The 17,857-nt window shown below is 47.4% G+C and overlaps 1 protein-coding gene across 2 annotated transcripts in view; it reads left to right on the top strand.

The window, feature by feature from the left end:
* The window catches only part of AASDH (aminoadipate-semialdehyde dehydrogenase), a 630,945-nt gene that overhangs the window by 550,978 nt on the left and 62,110 nt on the right, over positions 1-17,857 (top strand). The window lies entirely within an intron of this gene.

The following is a 17,857-nucleotide window of genomic DNA, read 5'->3' on the forward strand; positions in this document are numbered from 1 at the left end:
CATTTATTGCACTGACACAAAGAAAAGTTATTCGTTTGTAAAATTTCTATGTGTTCGGCTCATCAATCATTGTTCTAGTGGATAAACATGGAACTTTCGAATGCCAGTTTGCCCAGGGCTTGCAATGAACAATCTCAAGTGCAATGATCAATGTTGCATTTAGCCCATGTCAAGATCTTTAAATCCATGTAGAACATCGTTGGACATGGAAAAAGGTTTTCTGCACCACCAGACATAGAACTCTAGTCAATATGCACTGCAAACGTATGCATCCTACTTGCAAACATCAGGAGCCTAGTTCAATGCCTAGACTCCAAATAGTTCCAGAAATAAAGAAATAATCCTAGACATCATGATGTTATCTGAAAGAGACACGTTAGTGATAGATTCCTTACCTTAGAATATCCCCAGGCGTCAGACTGGATCCGGAAACTTTTGCGTAGCAATACCCCTGCGCGCCGGTAGGCGTCGTCTGCGGCTCCGCGTCCGTCGTCGGCGTCGTGAGCGCCGGGATGACGGCGCCCATGCGCGCTGACGTCAGTTCTTCTTTTTTCCGCGCCAGCTAGCGCAGATCCGGAAGAAGCTCTACCCCCAGTCAATTTTTGACTGAAATTTTTGATCCTTTTGATCTCTCTCTCTTTGTCGATTTCTCGACTATCGGTGCCAGGGATGCCCGGGTTCAAGCCTTGTTCGAAGTGCGACCGACTCATGTCGGTCACGGACCCCCATCGCCGGTGCCTGAAGTGCTTAGGCCTCGACCACGACGATCGATCCTGCTCCGACTGCCGGGCCCTGACGTCGAAGGCTAGGCGGGAGCGGTCCCGCAAGCGTCTCGAGCTGAGGCAGTCGGCCCCGCGCCGCTCCAGGTCCCGGTCCCGGTCCCACGGGAGGTCGAGGGACAGGTCGTGAGGTCGGAGTCATCGACGCTCCGGGAGTGGACACGGTTCGTCTGGTTCCAAGTCCTCAGGTAAGAGGCATGAGAGGTCGGAGCGACGTCATCGATTCTCCGACCCGCCCCGACGCTCGCACAATGCGGCCGGGGACTCGGGCGACACCGCCCACGCGGCTCCGCGGGAGTCGCAAGCGTCGCCGCCTGCCCCACACCTTCGGGTCCCTGGGCACGGCGCGACGCAGGAGGAGGTCGAGAGGTACCTCATGGCCATGAGGGCCCTCCCTCCTCAGTCGGTTCCCGTGGCGCCTTCGGGACGATCGGTTCCGTCTGGAGGTCCTTCCGGGTCGGGCGCTTCGGCCCCGACGACGTCGGGTGCTTCGGCCCCGACGACGTCGGGTGCTTCGGACCCGGCGCCGCTGGCGACTTCGGTCTCGGCGCCGCAGGACCTCGCTGGATCCGGCTCCGGATCCGGGACCTCGCCGGTCGACCTTACGACCTCGCCGGCGCCGTCCCTTCAGGTGTCGTCCCCGGCAGCCGATGTGGTTGCCGCCCCCAATGTCTCCTGCGGTTCTGCTCAGGCGTCGGGAGGGCGCCGCTGGGCGCCGATTCCGTCGGCCTTTGGAGATTTTTATCTCCACGAGGAGGCCCTGGCTGTTAATCCTGGTCTCCAGGACACAGGTGACGAGGAGGCTTGGGAGGGGTCCGAGGACCCTCTGGCACATGATTGCCAGTCACAGCAGGACTGGACATATGAGCTTGGGGAGGCCAGTGGTATTGACACCTCGCCAGACACTGGATTTACTTCGCCCCCGACTGTGGCTTCGGAGGCGGGTTCTGCTTACAGTGTAGTGTTGACGAAGGCAGCTAAGGCCTTAAACCTTCAGCTCCCCGTCGCGGCCGTGAGGACTAATCTCCTCACAGAGGTCCTCAAACCGCAGTCAGGCTCCGCGGAGCCCCTCCTGCCGTTCAATGAGGCCTTGTGTGACGTTCTTCTGGGCACTTGGTCCAAGCCCGCCACAGGCCCGCCTGTGGACAGGAACGTGGCCAGGCGCTACCGCCCGGCACCGGGTGACCCATGCTTTTTGTCCACCCATCCCACCCCCGAGAGTCTGGTCATCCAGGCCTCAAACTCCCAAACCGCATTCCCGTCGGCTCCGCCCGACAGGGAATCCAAGAGATATGAACAGTTCGGGAAGAAGGTTTTCTCGTCTGTAAGCCTAGGGCTGCGGTCTGTGAACACCGCCTGTCTCTTGGGCCGCTACACCCACACTCTGTGGGACACGGTTGCGGAGGTGCTGCCTAGATGCCCGGAGGAGGTCCAGGCTAAACTCAGCCAAGCCCTTGCGGACGGCCAAGATGCAGCACGCTTTTCTATCCGGTGTGGGCTGGATACCACGGACTCACTGGGCAGGGCGATGGCAACGACGGTGGCGGTTCGACGCCACGCCTGGTTGAGGTCCGCCAACTTCTCGGCCGATGTCCAGGCCACCCTCCTGGACATGCCGTTTGATGGCCGTCGCCTCTTCGGCGACAAGGCATACCATGCGCTGGAACGTTTCAAGGACTCCAGGGCTACGGCCAAGTCCTTGGGCCTTACGGCCCCGCGCCAGCAATCGGGTGCCTTTCGCTCCTTTCGTGGCCACGCAAGGGGCGCCCCACCATGGACCGCTAGCCACACGCCGCAAAATGTCCAGCAGCGCGGTGGCGGACGTGGGAACCGCCTTGGCGGTCGGGGGCCGCGGCGAGGCCAGTCCACACCTCCCTCAGCAGCACCTGCCTCAAAACCTTCCTAGTCCGAGTTTTCAGGCCCATGTGACGCCCGTGGGGGGCAGGGTTCGCCATCACCTCCCCCACTGGCATACGGTCACTTCGGACAGGTGGGTGCTGCAGATTGTCCGAAGGGGCTACTCCCTCCCCTTCGAGACATCCCCTCCATCCATGCCACCACAATGCCACCGTGTGTCGGGGGATCACTTGCAACTTCTGCAAGAGGAGGTCTCGGCCCTCTTGGCCAAGACGGCCATCGAGCGCGTTCCTGGGCCAGAAGTAGGGTGTGGTTGTTACTCCCACTACTTTCTGGTGCCCAAGAAGGGCAAAGGGGGCCTACGCCCTATCTTGGACTTGCGGAACGTCAACGGCTTCCTCCGAACCGAGAAGTTCAAGATGCTCACTTTGGCTCAGGTCCTGGTGTTGCGTGCTTATCTAGGTTCCTGATCGATACTGTGACCTTATGCCCCTATTCGGCTATAAATCCATTTATTCCCTATATTGGCATAACCGTTCAAGTGCGATTTTCTGAAAAGTCATCTCTGGCCTCACACGAACAGAGCCACATTCCAGCATGACTCTCTGCTACTTCCTTTGCGACCAATTAGTGCAATGACAGAGCAGCAGTCACTATCTGATATTCCTAGATAACACTCCGAGTTCTTCAACAAGATAAAAACTTAGCAAACCTGGAAATCCCCGCTTGCTATGTTTTGATTAGTAATGGAACTCTAATGAGCAACTGATAACTATCACTTCCTAGTGACATCTTTAATTGACGTCTTATGTCCAGCAAACTTGCGTCAAACCCAGCACCTGTCAGGTATAAATATTACCAACGTTGCCTTAAGCAATGCTCGAGTTTGTTGCCTGTTGCTGATGCCAGCTGCCTGCATGACCCTGTGTTGGTAAATCCAGCACTCTGTCACTGCAGCCTGCTATCCTGTGGTGGTGAAGCTACTGATTACCATTATCGCCGCTAAAGCGCGAGCTATGGTGCAGTACGCTTAAGGAGCTGAACAGCCGTCCTCTGCGAAGACATCCAGCAGATTCCAGCTGCCCGCGGACGCTGTCCCCCCTCCTTCCTCGACGCGCTGAAGAGAGCCGCTGCCTTTCTCGTGCAGAGAAATCCAGTCCCGGCGCTTCCGGTTTACCCTCGCGGGTGACTGGGATATCGAGAGAGACCCCTGAAGGAGATACCAATCCTCCATCATTCTATTCAGAGGTATGGTGTTGACTAAACCCTTAGACAAGAATTCTTGAAACAAACCTTGGCAAAACCAACTTAACTTAAAGCTACTTACTTACTCCCCTTTTCACGTGTTAGGCTTAGGTCAGGCACACTGGGGTAGGCTTAGTTAGAAGCACCAGTTGAGTATGTTAGCCTAATGTATATATGACTGTATATATGTTTTATTACTTTTAAACCATTGTATGGCTAAGAAACCATATCAATGCTTTTACAGTTCTATTTCGCAATACTTATCTTACTGTACGTACTTTTTATAATAACAATTATTGCAATTGTGGCAATACATCTCTCTTGTACGAGAAGAAAGACTGTTCAATAAATGTTAACCTTTTATTGACAAACGCCCGTCTCTCTATTCTCTACATCTCGTGAAAGTAAACTGCACTAGACTGACTGAGTGAAATGCATGTCTATTGTTTCACACGACCCTAGAGATTGACTCTTGATCTGAGGAGCAAAGTTGTCATGTTGCACGGTTGTTGGAAAACTGAATCCCTTCTTATCTGTGCCAAGGAAGCTGATCACTTCCTATGCAGAGAAGAAAGTTTCCAGTGACCTCTGAGCTAGTTGGTAACACAACCCAATTAAGTTTAGCATAGTCAGTGGAGGCCTGGAATATCCGCAGTTCCACGTCGATACTACTGTTTATGTTATTCCAATGCGCAGGGCCTAGTGGGAAACTAGGAACTACACTACATGGCGCCCAACGTTTTGGTAAGGCGATAAACTAACGCAAGACAGTAGAGTAACTCAGTCGTGCATATTTCACACCCCTTTCTCCCGTAAAAACTCCAATAGACGTCTGGAGTGGGTGAAAGGTTAAAATCCGCCCGACCTTAGTAGGAAGAGATTCCTATGTAAAGCTCTGGTTTATTCAACGTTGAAGGATACAGTGTTCCAAAATATTGTGCACCTAATCTTTGTCTCCTTGGAGACCTACTCTGCAAAGCCTGCATTTATAAAAAATGACAGACAGTGAAGAAGAAAGGGAAGCAGTTAGACTTGCAGCCCAACTAAAAGAGGAAGACTCGAGTCTCCTAGAAGCAGACCCGGATGCAATTATCATCCCGGTCCACTTAAGAAAATCTATAACGTTAAAACTTATAGAAAACGGACTGACACCTCAAGGTGGTACAGTAATTTTCGTGATAGAGGCTCACGAGTATCGGCAGACAGAGGTATTCTATTCATGGATAAACTTTCCAGCGGCAAACGCTACAACACAAGAGTTTCACTATTACAAAATAGAGGAACCTCCGGGAGAGTACGCTCCTTTTGAGGAGATTGAAATCCCACTTAAATTTCAAGAGCACCTGCTCTGGTTTAATGGCGCCCTAAAACACAATAATCACATAACTAGGCTCGGCCCACTAGGTAGACCAGGAGCCACGTGGCCGGTTCTAGCCAGCTACACACCACATCCTGACATTGCAAGAATGTCTAAGGAAGAGCTGTTAGCACAGCTTAAAACACTAATAAAAATACATAGGCAATTAGTCCAATATGTAATGCGGACTGCAACAGTCCAGCCAGCTGTTAATTCACACCAGCTGACCCCTCATCAGGGGAACACAAATAAAATTACACCACAGAACATACAGTCATGTCTTGGTAAAACACCCGTAAAACGGGAACAAATTCCTTTCTGGTTAGCACAGAAAATCACTCAAATAGAGGCAGTATTTCCTGATACTACCCCTATTGAGAAACACAGAATCTTGACCATCTGCCTTCCTATGGGAATCGCACCACACGTGGAGGACTGTGACACTTGGGGTACAGTCTTTGCTTCCATTTACACAAAAACCCACGGTGTTCCGTCTATGGCGGTAATACCAGAAGTGCTAAAACAAATTCAAAATGAATTCGGTCCAGAGCCCGCTTTAAATCTAGGTATGAAATTACTGAAAGATTTCAAGCAGGTCACGGCTATATTATTAGCCAACGTAAAGGGGGAAGCAGCATCTGTGGCGATCCGCCAGAAGTTGAGGGAAACAGATATAAAAGATCCTGTTGAGCTTGCAAAAATCATAGAAAAATGCTATGAAGAATTAGGTAGAGACAGCTTGGGTGGGAAACCAGTAAAGACCCAACTGCTCGAAAGTCCTGAAAAATTATTTATTAAAAATAATTCAAACACTCCTAAAAAGAGCTGGGATGGAAATAAACAATCCACTCCCAAGGAAAAAGTTTTCCAGTCCAGAGGAAGGTCTCCTCGACGGAGGGAAAGAACTCCGACTCGAGAACGCCAGTCTCCCCAGAGGGAGCCCTCTGAGAAAAGATATAACCTTAGAAATAGGGATAATCTGAAAAAACCTGATAGATATCAAAGTATTGATACACGTCCCTCTCGATCTCTTCCACAGAATTCGGAAAGAAGTGGACGGTCAGACCCAGGAGAGCACACCAAGTCCAAAGACAAGGAACCTGCTCAGAGTAAAAAATCTCAATTTCCTAAAAAGAAGGTAGCCAGTATTAGAGTAATCAACCATGCCGAGAATACTGAGGACACAGTTGAAAAACGGGGAGTGGGCATTGACAATGTTGGACAGTGCAGCAGAAATCAGTATAGCGCGCAAGATCTTGATGAGTCATCTGGAGACAGTGGACACGAATGAATACATTCAGGTTGAAACTGCCGACACCAGACTTAGCGAGCCCCATAAAATATACGAAATAACATTGCGTATGGAGGGTGATAAGACTAGGAAAATTAAGGGTCTATTTTGGGATAAGCTCTCAAAAGGCTATGATATTCTGTTAGCTGAAAAAGATTGGCCCCCGGAGTTTGTCAGGGAGTGCCCTCGTGGCGAAGAAGTGATTATGCCTGCCTTCTCGAATCACATACCGATTCACAAAAAATATACATATGCAAGGAAATGGGCAGTAGCCCAGGCACCTGCATTGTATAAAAGTCATGTAGGATGGGATGAGGACTCTCCTCCTCACAAAATCCAATTAAAAAGTGAACCAACTGCCCAACGGCAGTATCCCATAAAGCAAGAAGCTAAAAAACAGGTCAGGGAGATCTTAGATCAACTTGAATACCAGGGGGTGATTGAAACATGCACCTCTCAAATGAACAATCCTTTGTTTCCTGTCTCCAAGCCAGACAATTCATATCGTCTAGTTTTGGACTACAGACATCTTAATACATGTTGCAAAACTTTTGCAGTACAAAACTCGCATAGTGCAGCCCTAATGAATAACATAGTTAGGAAAAAATACAAAACGACATTAGACATATCTAATGGTTTCTTTTGTCAAAACATTGCTCCAGAAAGCAGATATTTGACCGCTTTCTCCGCATTTGGGTCGCAGAAAAAATTCTGTCGACTCCCACAGGGGTTCAAGAACAGCCCAGGACTATTCTCAGCTAGGGTAACAGAGTTACTACAAATCTATGATGATGAAGCATTATCTTACGTAGATGATATTTATCTCACAGACGACGACTTGGATACTCACTTGAAAAGAGTGAACACCATTATACTTGGGTTCGCAGCAGAGGGTTACAAATTCAACTTTAAAAAGTCCCGAATTGCCCATCTGACAGTACTGTTTTTAGGGTACGAATTATCAAGTGAAGGGAAAAGCCTAGCGGACAACTTCTTAGAGAAGTGCGCTGTACTCCAAGCTCCAAAAACGCTGAAGAATTTACAATCCATTCTAGGTTTTCTGAATTTCGGAAGAACTTACATACTAAATTACGCAGAGAGGGTTAAACCTCTCTACGAACTAATTAAACCTGATTTTAAACAAATCAATTGGACTCAAAAACACACAGAAATTTTGAGATCACTGCAAACAGACATGTTAGCAAAAACAAAACTAGATACACGTGACAACACGATCGATCTTGTAATCCGAATCATCCCAGGAAGATGCGGATTCACGTACCTAACCTCTAATGAGGGAGAAAAGGTACCTATTTCAATTAAATCTCACTTGTACACACAAGCAGAAAAAACATTCAGTCGCACAGAAAAAACTGTGAATGCAGTGCAAATCGCACTAGCAAATGAAAGAGAACTAGCACACGGCAAAAGGATTAATATCCTCACAGCGGAATCCGCCTTCGAAGCGCTATTCAGCCCAGTAAACCTGCCTACAGTGTCACTGGATCCGAGATGGATACAGTGTATAGATTCTCTAGGAGCGGAAGACGTGAAATACTATTTCGCCCCGCAATACGAAGAACTGAATGATTTAGAGTATGAAGAAGAATATCCTCTGCCAATCGAAATTCTGCCTCTCCCACTATATGCCTGTATAATCTATACAGATAGCTCTGTACAGCATTTCAACGTAGAGAGAAAATCCTACGATGCAGCATGTGCGATCATTAAATGTCGTTGGCTGTACGGTAAAATCAAACCGAAAATAACAAAAACTGAATCAGTGAAGTACTGTTCGGCTCAAAGAACTGAAATCAGATGGTTAAAGATGGCGCTCGAAAATGCAGAACGCGAATTCCCCACACTTATAGTGTGCGATTCTCATTTTTGCGTCAATTCTTACAACAATAAACTGCAGAGTTGGATCGAGAACGACTACAAAGATGACACTGGTGCCACAATAAAGCATAAAAAGCTCTGGAACGAGGTAGCTCTTTTACACAAAGAACTACAAAAGACTCACGTGATTCACGCACAGAGTCTTCAACGTGATGGCGTTCACGTTGCAGGGAATTCATTGGCTAATACAGCCACCGCGGAAGCAAACAAACCGGCTTCCGTAGCCACAAAAAAGCGTACAGATAAGTACATAGACGGGGAAACCATGCTGGCAGTAAAAACGACCGTAAAAGGCGACTGTGCAGCACTACCCGTAAACTATCCACTCAATTATGCGTACATAATCGATGCAAACTCCGTTCCTTTTGCTCGAATCCCTGGAGTGGGGGATAGAGTAATTCCAAACACGAACAGGAGAATATTTTTAATAGCAGACGCACACATGGGTTTGGGTCTTAGGCACAGAGAGATCAAGGAATCACTGACTGAATTACAATCAGTATTCTGGTGGCCGGGAATGAGTGTAGAACACCAAATATATGCAAACAACTGTGAAAACTGCAATAGGGATCGCAGTAGCGAACCTTGCTACCGGCTACCAATCAGAAAGAGCGTAACGCTGCCTACAGCCCGTCCTGCGTCCTATTAATAGTTAAGACGAAAAGCACTTAAAAATGAGGCCTCCAGCGCTCGGCTGACGCTAGAACGGTTATAAAAGATTTGCGAGTCTTTATCGGCACATACGCAATTACCACGTTCCATTCTGACCAGGGTCCTGCTTTCAGCTCTCGAGCCTATAAGGAGGCCATGGCTAGCATGGGAATTGGGTTGCGATATTCTTGTCCGTCGCACCCCGAAGGGAATAGTGTGGTAGAAAGAAAAAACCGTGACATAAAGCAATCTATAACAGCGAAGGTATTAGGTTCAGGCGCTGGGTGGGTCAAACATTTAATAAGTGTCCAGACTAGTCTTAACAACATGCCAAGAAATTCTCTAAAAGGTTTCAGCCCATACGAACTATTGCTCGGAATTAGAATGCGCGTTCAGGACCTCGATAGTCAGATGTCAGTGGTACAAGAAGAAACAACGCAGTTTGATGTAAAAGACCGTTTGGCTGTTTTACAGGAACTGAATGAAACAAGAAAATCCTTAAGCAACGTAAAGTTAAAGCAACAGCCAAATACCACTGACGAGGCACCACCCGCAACAGCCCCAGCAAGGCCTGTCTGGATTCCAAAGATTGGGGATCTAGTCAGAGAAAAGATCGCGGTGAAGAAGGAATTTGGGCCTTCTTACAGAAAAGCAGTACCTGTCTTAGCAGTCACCGGAACAAGATCAGTTGTGCTACCGCACCTTGCTGGTAAAAAGGAGAACAGAGTTGTGTCTATCGATCTGGTAAAACCACAAGCATGTGGCCTATAATCAACAGTAGGCCCAGTGGACTCCCAAGAAACAACAGAATACCCAAACTTGCAACAATCCAAGAGGTTCAAACTGAAAGACTAATCACATTCGATCAGCCTGCAGTGCACAATGAAGGACTATGCAATAATGCCATGGAACTCGTGCCTCTTGAAACACAGATTGAAACAGTTCGTCAAGAAACAACACCAGTCTACAATGATGTGGCATCAGAAAGTGCTACCGAGAGACAGATTGAAAGAACAATCCCATCAATTGACAGAACTGCCTCTGGTTATTTCATCAACTTCGACAACTTCTCTGAAGATTTAAATGACCCCGAAGTGATGCCAGAAACAAAAAAGTATTCTAAAGAAAATACAACAGGACTCCTTCAACAAATCAAAGACCTATATCTGGATTCACCGTTGATTGAGCATTGGATTATCTCAGGGGTATTCATACTCCTACTATGCCTAATTTTAGTTTTAATTTTAGGGAAGTTCATTACAATTGAATGGACACAGCAAGTCAGAACATCAACCTAGTCCTGAAACCACACAGATCATCCCACGTGAAGAAAAGAGAACTGTCAACAGTAAATGTCACAGCAATTCCAATACCTGGTGGGGTAGTATGGGAGAAAACAGACTATGAGATATATGGTGCGGTCGAAATCCTGAAGTATCCTCATCAACTAAAGGTTTCCTTAAGTGACTTTGTGACACCTAGTACATTCTCTGATGATTGGGACTTTAACAGTATTAATGACATGATGTCTGATTTAGTAATGTCAGCTAGATTCACAGATCATGATTATTTACAAGGTTCATCTAGTTATGAGCAGTTATTCTGTTACACCCACTATGGAGATCATTACTTGCATAAATCTGCACAGCCTAGAAATGTTTTTATGTATAATCAATGGGAACATTGTTCTACACCACCTAAAAGCAGTTCTAAAGCATTTTTTGAGAAATTCAAATACTTCTCAGGGTTTAACACCAGTGATGCAGAAATGTTTTATTATAAACTGTTAGATAAAACAAGAATGAAAACAATGCTGACAAATTCTAAATTGATATATTCAGAAGCATTTTATGACAAAATGATGACATTTGGTTTTGATTATTGGAAAAATAATATTGAAACGAAAACAATTTGGGGTACAAAAGATTGGCAGGTGCAAGGCATAGAAGCACTATTTAGAACCTGCATGATACCAGAACAAATGTTGTTTTTAAATGACACAATACACCAAACATCTTGTCTTGGCCTAGCTAAGAACAAAGAACTTAAAACACCGTCTATACCAAAGCCAATAGCTGAGAATGCAACCACAGATATTGAGTTAGACGTGTCACAAATTTTACATTTCAACAGAACACATCCTGATTGGAAAAAGTGGTTAATCTGGCCTACAGACACAAATAGCTGTCAAGATAGATTCCTGAATAAAACACAGGGGTTAAAAATGACCAGATTAGACTCAAGATATTCCCAGAGACAACATCCAGGGATTATAACAACATACAGTGTAGGGAAGCTCTGCCTTGAATGGCTAACCTCGTCCACACTGGCTGAAATTAAGCAACACTTGTCTTTACTAAAAGATGGTGCTGATTTGCGCGATTTCATTCTTGGACCACGCAAACAGCGTCAAAAGCGTTTCATAGCGACCAGTATCTATGCTGCTTACAACGAGGATTGGAAAGTAAAGCAAGTTGAAACTGCTGAAAAAATACGAGAAATTGATCGTATTAATTTGGAGAAATCACTTTCTGTGGTAGACAATGGGTTAACGACTCTGTCTTCCAGAATATATTCGTTGGACAATATTGTATCCTCTGCCTTTGATGTGATAGACAGAGATTTGCTAATGTTACAACATGGCCAGTCTCAATTACGCTCTATTATAGAATTAGGCTGGACGCTGCAAAATCTTCGTTCAGGCTATGTGCCTTGGCGTTTAATCAACACAACGTCATTATTTTCCAGTTTTAACCTTACTGATAAACAGATAAGTTTGGCACAGAAAGGAGCAGACTATACAATCCTGAGCATCGAAAAACTCGAGAGATTACCATTGACAATGTCAGAGAGTCCTGTCATTGAATGGATAATACACGGAATTATCACAATTCCGATAACAACTTTCCGATTTAAAAAGTGCCTTGAGTACATACCTGCTGGCCAATATGAACAATTGGGTAAAGGATATGTAAAATCTGAATGGAAATTACCATACACTCATTCTTGCTATAGTGACAGTGACAAAAATGTATTTCTTAGTGGTGAAAATTGTAAACATTCACTAAGCGGTATACTTTTGTGTCAGGGTATTAATTTACACGGAGCATGTGATGGAAATTCTAACAACGTTTCATGCCACCAGCTAGTCACACCTGCAACTCAGATAGAGCCCTTCTTTATGCAACTTTCGAACGGGAGTTACATTCTTAGAACGGATCACAGATGTTGTGGCCTGACGCCAGGGAAAAGTTATCTAATAGAAGTAACGTCCATGGTCAAATGCTGTATGCAAGCATTGTTCCCGAGCGGGCCTCCAGACATAGTGACTCCCCTCTGGCCTCGTCTGAATCTCTATTCTATACGAATTGATACATTAAGCAAAATGAAATCTGTACTTTTACAGACAACAGTGCCTATAACGTCATCTAAAGAGACGTATGATCTTCTAGTCGCAAGGACGGCTACTGAAGTTCATGACCTTTTATCAACAAATTGCCCCGTGCATTTCATAGAAATGTTCAGCCAACTCCTTAACATGTCTAGTGCAACAAGCATCCCAGGCATATTTAAGACAGTCTTTACGGGACTGCTAACACCCTTCCAGGCAATTTTGGGAATCTTTCCTAATTTTGTGCACTCCATTTTTGGCGGCATACCACTATTTTTGGGACTCGTTGCAGGGATTCTATTTTTGACCCTCCTGCTACGTTATGGCAAGCCTCGCCTCAGACATAGCTCCCATGGGAATGGAAGAGACAATCCTAGCAATGCGCTACAGGGACAGGATAACTAACGTCCTCGGATTGGCCAGGCTGAGAGATCTAAACATGACCTGGTTCCTTTCATTCAGACCGATATGGCAAAATTGCATTTTACCTGTGCTACGGTGTATGCTTTGCGGCGATGAATGCGTGTTGGACATCTGTCTTTCACTTCCATCAGCAGTACCAATGGACGTCGATACTTTGTTCAGTCCGATAACGGCTCACGCATTGTGTTGTCCCCAGCGGCTACCAATCCTGATGACGGCATTTGTGGAGACTCCTGTACTACAGCCAAGTGGTAACAGTGGAGCGAGTGACAAAAGCAACATCATCCAGGTACAACGTTCTGTGAGCATTGCTGGTCCTGCCTTCGATGACAGCAATCATTCTCACACCTGCCAAGTTACAGCGCTATCTAATTTGGTTGAACTATCACCTGAATTTGTAGACCAATTCTTTGAGAGCCTGTCTGATACGATGTTCTCACCCGTACAGAAACAATAACTTTTAGAAGCTTTTCCGACACACAGCGTTCCCATGAACTCTGAATTCGGCCTTCAGTTTTGATCAACAAAAACTGCCAAGAGCTTTGGAAATATATTTTCTTTGAATTGGACAATTTTTCTAATATTGACCTTTTTTGGCACGAACTATTCTTTGCTTAACGTAAAAACTATTCTTAGAGAACAGAAGCTTCACACTTCTATTTCTAAACACATCTAGAGACATAACAATACTACACCAGCCTCTAGCACACATGTTATTACAATGCATTTTTATGTGATGATTTATCTCGCATTTCTTCTGTCAGAGATACTTCATGTGTAATTCTTTATGCATAATCGTTCATTGATTTCATATGCAATATTTTTTTAATGATTACTATGCTTTAAATAACGTACAGTACCTATATTCCATGTATTACAAGTACGCCTATTTCGAATGCATTTATGTATTTTGGGGTGGGCAATGTTACACATGCATCTAATTGCTTAGTTTTAGTAATTTTGATGGACATTAACCCGTGGAGTGGGTGTTGCGTGCTTATCTAGGTTCCTGATCGATACTGTGACCTTATGCCCCTATTCGGCTATAAATCCATTTATTCCCTATATTGGCATAACCGTTCAAGTGCGATTTTCTGAAAAGTCATCTCTGGCCTCACACGAACAGAGCCACATTCCAGCATGACTCTCTGCTACTTCCTTTGCGACCAATTAGTGCAATGACAGAGCAGCAGTCACTATCTGATATTCCTAGATAACACTCCGAGTTCTTCAACAAGATAAAAACTTAGCAAACCTGGAAATCCCCGCTTGCTATGTTTTGATTAGTAATGGAACTCTAATGAGCAACTGATAACTGTCACTTCCTAGTGACATCTTTAATTGACGTCTTATGTCCAGCAAACTTGCGTCAAACCCGGCACCTGTCAGGTATAAATATTACCAACGTTGCCTTAAGCAATGCTCGAGTTCGTTGCCTGTTGCTGATGCCAGCTGCCTGCATGACCCTGTGTTGGTAAATCTAGCACTCTGTCACTGCAGCCTGCTATCCTGTGGTGGTGAAGCTACTGATTACCATTATCGCCGCTAAAGCGCGAGCTATGGTGCAGTACGCTTAAGGAGCTGAACAGCCGTCCTCTGCGAAGACATCCAGCAGATTCCAGCTGCCCGCGGACGCTGTCCCCCCTCCTTCCTCGACGCGCTGAAGAGAGCCGCTGCCTTTCTCGTGCAGAGAAATCCAGTCCCGGCGCTTCCGGTTTACCCTCGCGGGTGACTGGGATATCGAGAGAGACCCCTGAAGGAGATACCAATCCTCCATCATTCTATTCAGAGGTATGGTGTTGACTAAACCCTTAGACGAGAATTCTTGAAACAAACCTTGGCAAAACCAACTTAACTTAAAGCTACTTACTTACTCCCCTTTTCACGTGTTAGGCTTAGGTCAGGCACACTGGGGTAGGCTTAGTTAGAAGCACCAGTTGAGTATGTTAGCCTAATGTATATATGACTGTATATATGTTTTATTACTTTTAAACCATTGTATGGCTAAGAAACCATATCAATGCTTTTACAGTTCTATTTCGCAATACTTATCTTACTGTACGTACTTTTTATAATAACAATTATTGCAATTGTGGCAATACATCTCTCTTGTACGAGAAGAAAGACTGTTCAATAAATGTTAACCTTTTATTGACAAACGCCCGTCTCTCTATTCTCTACATCTCGTGAAAGTAAACTGCACTAGACTGACTGAGTGAAATGCATGTCTATTGTTTCACACGACCCTAGAGATTGACTCTTGATCTGAGGAGCAAAGTTGTCATGTTGCACGGTTGTTGGAAAACTGAATCCCTTCTTATCTGTGCCAAGGAAGCTGATCACTTCCTATGCAGAGAAGAAAGTTTCCAGTGACCTCTGAGCTAGTTGGTAACACAACCCAATTAAGTTTAGCATAGTCAGTGGAGGCCTGGAATATCCGCAGTTCCACGTCGATACTACTGTTTATGTTATTCCAATGCGCAGGGCCTAGTGGGAAACTAGGAACTACACTACACTGGCTGCTCTGGACCCGGGAGACTGGATGGTAGCGTTGGACCTGCAGGACGCCTATTTCCACATCCCCGTCCTGCCGGCCCACCGGCGTTACCTGCGGTTCACGGTAGGCCAAGAGCACTTTCAGTTTACCGTGCTCCCCTTCGGCCTTACCAGCGCCCCACGGGTGTTCACGAAAGTGATGGCGGTGGTCGCAGCTCATCTGCGCAAGCAGGGGGTATCAGTCTTCCCCTACCTCGACGACTGGTTGTTGAAGGCGGGCTCACCCCAGACAGTCGTCAGCCACCTCCAGACTACGGCAGACCTCCTGCACCTTCTGGGGTTCTCCATCAATGTGCCGAAGTCACACCTGTGTCCCTCTCAAAAGCTCCTCTTCATCGGAGCGGTTCTCGACTCGGCGCAGTTTCGGGTTTCTCCACCCGAGCAGCGGGTTCGGGATATTCAGGCTCTGGTTCCAATCTTCCAGCCGTTATCCCGAGTCTCGGTCAGGTTGACGCTCCGGCTTCTGGGACTGATGGCCTCCTGCATCCTTCTGGTGCGTCACGCCAGGTGGCGGATGCGGGCTCTGCAGTGGGACCTGAAGTTTCAGTGGGCCCAGCATCAGGGCAACCTGTCCGATCATGTCCTGATCTCGGAGGGCACTGCGAGGCAACTGCAGTGGTGGCTCACGGACCGCGACTGGGTCAGTGGCAGATCCCTCTCCCTACCCCACCCGGAGCACGTAGTTGTGACGGACGCGTTCCTCCAGGGCTGGGGGGGCCACATGGGAGAGGCGGAGATCAGAGGCCTCTGGTCTCCGGCGGAGTCCCGGCTCCATATCAACTTACTGGAGCTTCGGGCGATTCGTCTAGCACTGAAAGCATTCCTCCCCTCTGTCCGGGGACGTGTAGTGCAAGTGTTCACCGACAACACCACCGCCATGTGGTACTGCAACAAACAGGGCGGGGTGGGGTCGTGGACCCTTTGCCAGGAGGCTCTGCGCCTATGGCAATGGCTGGAACATCAGGGCGTGACCCTGGTGGTTCAACACCTGGCAGGCTCTCTGAATGCCAGGGCGGACGAACTCAGCCGTCGGTGCATGATGGATCACGAATGGCGTCTGAACTCGGACGTGGCGCAAGGTCTCTTTCAGCAGTGGGGAGAGCCTTGGTTAGATCTATTCGCCACAGAAGAGAACGCGCAATGTCATCAGTTCTGCGCGTTGGAATTTCCAAGGCGGCACTCGCTCGGAGACGCTTTTCGTCGCGAGTGGAGCTGCGGTCTGTTGTACGCCTTTCCGCCTATACCACTTCTGCCCAGAGTGCTGAAGAAGATCAGGCGCGACCGGGGCCAGGTTATCCTTGTGGCTCCGGACTGGGCACGAAGATACTGGTATCCCGAGCTACTCAGCATGTCAGTCGATCTCCCGATTCGTCTGCCTCTTCGGGAGGACCTTCTGTCGCAGCAGCAGGGGACGGTCCTGCACCCGAACCTGTCCAGTCTCCACCTACAAGCTTGGAGATTGAGCGGCGGCAGTTGAGGCCATTTGACTTGCCTCCTGAAGTCTGTGATATCATTCTGGCAGCCAGGCGTCCCTCCACAAAGTCGGTATACGCCTGCCGGTGGAACAGATTTGTGGCATGGTGCACAGCAAAGGCTGTGGATCCTCTCTCTGCACCCCTTTCGGAAGTGCTGCTCTTCCTTCTTTCCCTTGCCCAGCAGGGCTCTGCCCTGGGCACTCTTAAAGGGTACCTTTCTGCTCTATTGGCCTTCTTGAGGCTACCAGATCAACCTTCTTTATTCAAGTCCCCTATTGTAAGTAGATTTCTGAAGGGCATCACGCACATGTTCCCTCCTGTTCCCTTCGTGATGCCCCAGTGGGACTTGAATCTTGTTCTCACTTATCTGATGTGTGCTCCCTTTGAGCCACTTCATAACTGTCCTCTTCGTCTCCTTACTCTGAAGACTGCCTTCCTGGTTGCCATCACCTCTGCCAGGAGAGTGAGTGAGCTCCAGGCTGTTTCTTCTTCTCCACCTTTCCTGTCTGTTCATCCTGACAAGGTGGTGTTACATACACGACCTTCCTTTCTGCCCAAGGTTGTCACAGCCTTCCACATCGGGCAGTCCATTACCTTGCCCACTTTCTTTCCGCCTCCGCATCCCTCGAAAGAGGAAGAGAGGCTCCACCGCCTGGATCCAAAACGTGCGCTCTCCTACTACCTAGATCGCACACGCCAATTCCGGGTGGATGACCAACTCTTCGTTGGTTACGTGGGCGCGAAGAAGGGTAAGGCGGTGCACAAGAGGACCATCTCTAGGTGGATCATCTTGTGCATCCAAGCATGTTACTCCATGGCGAGGAAGGAGCCCCCGGCTGGATTACGGGCTCACTCCACTCGGGCCACGGCAACGACAACTGCTCTGGGCCGAGGTGTCCCCCTGCAGGACATTTGCCAGGCAGCCACGTGGGC

This window comes from Lissotriton vulgaris, chromosome 3_1 (genome assembly GCF_964263255.1).
Source record: "Lissotriton vulgaris chromosome 3_1, aLisVul1.2, whole genome shotgun sequence".
Classification (NCBI taxonomy): Eukaryota; Metazoa; Chordata; class Amphibia; order Caudata; family Salamandridae; genus Lissotriton; species Lissotriton vulgaris.